The sequence below is a fragment of the Dermacentor variabilis genome, chromosome 9, assembly GCF_050947875.1.
Source record: "Dermacentor variabilis isolate Ectoservices chromosome 9, ASM5094787v1, whole genome shotgun sequence".
NCBI classification, from domain to species: domain Eukaryota; kingdom Metazoa; phylum Arthropoda; class Arachnida; order Ixodida; family Ixodidae; genus Dermacentor; species Dermacentor variabilis.
The window spans coordinates 122,400,785-122,405,674 of NC_134576.1; positions in this window are offsets into that span (position 1 = coordinate 122,400,785).

Below are 4,890 nucleotides of genomic sequence, written 5' to 3' on the forward strand. Positions count from 1 at the left end.
GCCGAGGCAATATTACCATACAAGGCAGATGACGCAACCGACAAGCGCAAGTTGTACTGCGACGGGCTTTCTTGTTGAGTGCACCAATATAAACGGTGTGCCGACAATCATTTGACCGATCCCTGTGCGATCGGCTGTCGAACTGACAACGCGATAGCCACCGTGCCTTCGCTTGTACATGTAATTAATTGCACTCAAAAGGTGCCGTCGAGTTTGTGCACCTGCTACCGGCAGATCTGAATGTGTTGTTATGCTGACACATTTCTCAATTTCAGAGACACGCTGTCAAACGAGAAACAATAGACGGTGCATTCAATACAGCAGCATAAGCAATCGCCTCACTCAGTTATACCAATGGTAGGGTGGCTAGATGGGTATTAATGATGTCGCTGATGGTATCCACATTTCACGATGCCAACACTGACACGGTCTATAAATGGGCCATTATGCGAGCACAGTTCTCTCTAATAGTGCTTTATGACACGCACAAACTGTAAGTATGATGAAGTTAAAGAAAAGCCAGAATCAGTAATAAACAGCCCGTAATACATGTATCTGCTGGATGAGTTTCCGTTGTTTAAGTGGCTCAGCTACTCGTACTGACTCGTCTCGGGGTAAAACAATGCAACTCGTATGCAGATATCTGCATGTTTTGCAACGTTTACATTTTTTCATATCGGCAATGCACCTTTTCTCCTATATTTGATGCTAGCAACGCTCTGTGGCTGTAGACGTTGATGTAAACAAGTGCACCGCTTTGGTAAATCCGATGAGTAAAGCTGCGCTCGAACACTTCTTGAATAAATGAAACTTCTAAAAATATGTGTAAAAAGAATACAAAAAGCGAGTTCAGCGACAAACTTAAGGCAGTCAGACAGAACTTGGTGTGCCTTTATCGACTGCACTGTTAGCTGGCCTCAGGCCTGCTCACCAAGTAGTTGGCGAGTGCTAAATTGCTGTTAATGGCTCGGAGAAGCCCTTCATAATTATTCGCGATCCACGAAACACGCAACTGACACATCCTTAACCCTTTCAGGATCAACGATGTAAATATATGACGCTGCAAACAAGTCTAAAATAGTCGATGTCGTATATTTACAGCGCTGTCTGTACATTTAAAAAGCGCACTAATTTCCTCATTTTTTCTTTCCTGGCATGTGCTGCCACTATAACGGAATGCAGGGAATTATTTTTCTCGCGCCTCCCTCTCTCGGTTTTCGTTGCCTGGTTTGTTTTAGAGCTAGTTTGCTCCGGCGTGTCTATATACTACCACTCGTGCATTGGCGCGCGCGGGCGGCGGTTTGGATTTTGTTCCACGGGCGGTTTTAGCTTCTAGCGCTCACAAAACTGATCGACTATTTCGTTACTAATCGCTCAAAGGGCAGCTGCCTGTTTCTCGCTCGTTTAGTGCTCACAGGGGTGAGCATAGGAAGGGTGCCGGCGTGCACGAGTTTCCTTTTCTTTTTTGGAGACTCGCAATATCTAATTGCCTCTGGTTGACGATAAGATGAAGATTAGCAGTAGTTTGTCACACATTTCGCTTTTTTGACGCACACACCAGCACAGTTTTCTTGAGAGCGCTCACCTATGCAGTTCGAGTATGCTATGGACGTAAATATTAGTGTAAGAGCAAGAACATTTCAGACTTGCGAAATATACTCGTGTGCGCATATTCTAAGCCTTGAACTATACCAATGCATCAAATTTTTAATTCTTATAAGTCTATTTCCTTTCTTTTATTGTTATTCATGAATAAAGAGTACGTATATACCAACGCAAAATATTTTTTTCTCACTTTACGGTCACCCTAGAAAAATTATGGTAAAATTTTTTCGAAATAGGTCCCTCAGGAGAATTGGAATCTGCAATAAAAACAAATCGACCTTGAAAGGGTTAACATAGGCACATGTACACAAATCAACCAGCGAAAGCCCCAACACCCTTCTGAACCGTTTCCATCAGCATGTGGCAGCACAGGAAGATGAAAAAGGCGGACTGCTCTAAAGTGCACTTCAAAAGGTCTGCCGTACGTGCAGCGTGTAGAAATGGGCACTTTGACGATGTCTAGAACAGTTGTGGCTTGAAAGACGCACCAACGTCGGCCAGTTCGGAAATGAGCTCGCCCAGCAGTTGCCGGGGCTCGACAGAAAAGATTCTGCTTCCTACTTGAAAGCCAGTACCAGAACTTAGACACCAAACCAGGAAGATGTAGACGTGCTCAGTGGAGCACAAATTTGAACTAAAATCAAACGTCTGCTGCCAGGAATGCAGTCTAAATTTGCCTCATAAACTAGAAAATAAGATCTTTTCTTGCAACTTATGTAAACACCAACTAGATTTTCGCAATTTAAAGTCCTACATTATATGACATGCTGAATGTTGTCTGTGGAAATTAAAAACTTTCTCGTAAACTCCTGAAATATAGCAGCATTCCTTGCCTTCTATGTAATCTTTGGCTCCACGTTTATCAGGCGCCCTTGATTTTAGCTGGCATAAATTTATTAGTAGTCCATGTGTACTATGGTGCAATCACCATCTAATTATGCATCGCTTGTGCACATTGGCTACTTTTGCAGTAATTATAATGCTGCGCAATAAAAAGGCAGGAAGGAGGGAGGGGGGGAGGCAGTAACAGTGGTGTCATAGCACTGAAAGAGAGTTACGAAAAGCAAGCCACCAGAAAATGGCCTGCTTGCGGAGGAAAAAGAAGCTCCTCTCACGGTGCCCTAACAATCGGGCAGCACGGCACGACACAACACGCAATACAACTGCTCTTGTGCCGGAGGAACACTGCCCTGGCACATACCAGGCGCCTCATAATGCTAGAACAATGAGGAATGCTGACGGCAGTGTTGCAGGTGTCGAACCTCAATGGCGCACAAGATGGGACCGAGGCAAAAAAACAGCGAGGTTTGTGAGCACTAAGTGAAAGGATTAGAGCTATATAACTTGACGTTTTATATCCGTTCCAATCGAACCAGTGCACGGTGAAAATATAGAACAAGTGTATGTGCCACGGTGTGCTGCGGCCACAAAGCTCACGCCAGCAGTGGAAGCCAGAGCACTGCCCCTTGGTGCGTCCACTTGCCTGCATCGCAGCCAAACTGGCTGCGAGTCTCTGGAGACCTTCCAACTCTTCCCACGTGGGCCATGTATGCGTCTTCAATATCGAGAAAGTGCAACGGCAGCAGCACTATACTTAGAACTTTCTGCAACAATGAAAGAAAAGCTATGGGGGCGGAGCTTGCAAACGTGTTACTGCGCCAACTATTCCGACAGAGTTTGACAGTGCTATTGGTTTCTTGAAATCAGATACTGAACCTGCATAACTTCCACATGTGACGGTCCTGCATTTGCTCAACTGCAGAAGGGAAAAAGCAGAGAAGGAATTCAATTTCAGTGGAGCACCAATGCCCCACTGAATCAGTCTGCACGAAGGCTGCGCCACTTTTCAACATATGCTAACTGGAATTAAAGAAAATTTAGCAGAAGCACCTAAAATAAGTTCCGGCAATACATTAACGTACTGAAGCAAAATTACTGTCCCCGTGCAGGTTCTTGTTTACACGACAGTACACAGATTGGTTGACTCTGCTTCACTGTCAAGCAATGCTACTTGTAATTTCTGCACCTGTCTGAGAACCAAATTAAATATCAACAATAGTGAACAAAATGTTTTCATATTTTGCATTTGGGTAGTATGAGGTAATGTGCTCAGAATTTTGGTGCTGTGTTATGCCAGACCGCTCGCCTAGGGTTAGAGTCTTTCGAAGACGCACTGCCATCGTACTTTATTCACCGCATAGCTCACCCACCGTGCACACAATTTGCGTATTCCAAGAATGTGTTACAAATAAACAGTAATTATCCAACAGTAGTGAAGATACGAGCATGCTGGTGAGAGATTTTAGTGATAGGTGGGTAGGGTAGCGAAGCAAGAGATTTCATATGCTACTACAGGTTTGATATATAATGATAAATCGCAGGATGAGAGAAAAGGAAATAATGCAGGTGCGTCCACCCGCACCATGGAATGAACAAAGTGGAAAGTGGAGCTTTGTGGCACCATCAATAACCAAAATTTTATCCATCTCGGTGGTGAAGCCAAAAAGATAGAGACCTGCAGCACTTCCGCCTGGGCAGCTATTTTTGAAAAGCTGGCAGTCACATGATGACAGGCTTATTGCCGAAGTCCAGCCATGGCTACAAGGCCAACTCGAGCACTTCTACAAGAGTGATATTAACAGCTACGTAAAACGAGGGCAGAAGTGTGTGGCTCTCATTGACAGCTATGCGCAGAAAGGGAAATAAGTATGCCAACTTTCGTTCTGCTCAGCCCAGGGGAAGTGGGTGGGGGGAAATAGTTATTGAATGCCCCTGTATAGTAGTCCATGTCAACTGGTTGGTCTAGCCAACTGCAATTCAGATCTTGTATAATACGCTCGAGGTGTGCCACTCCGTCAGAAGACCACACAATCCGGAAGTTGACGCTTTTTATTTCCTCTTGAATTGTCTTTTATGCTTACTACTAAAACAACAAACTTGGTCAATCGAAGCTTGGGGCACTGAGCGATTTCCAGCAGTTGTACTTGTCTATGTAACATGCTGCAAATCACATCAAAAGTGAACACAACTGATGAGGACAAAGACAAGTGTGGCCTTGAGGTCAAAGCTATTTTTGTTTGAAGAGAGCTTCTAACAGTTTTTTAACTAAAGGTAAAAGGGAACACGTATTCCAGATTGTATGTGAAGTTTGAGATTACAAGATTTATATCTGTTGAAGCCCTCTTCTGAGAGGATTCGTGTTTGAACTCTCAGTTCCGCTTACTCCTCTAGCAGATATATACCATATTTTCACAAATACAATGCAAAACAACTTTTATGTCCCTC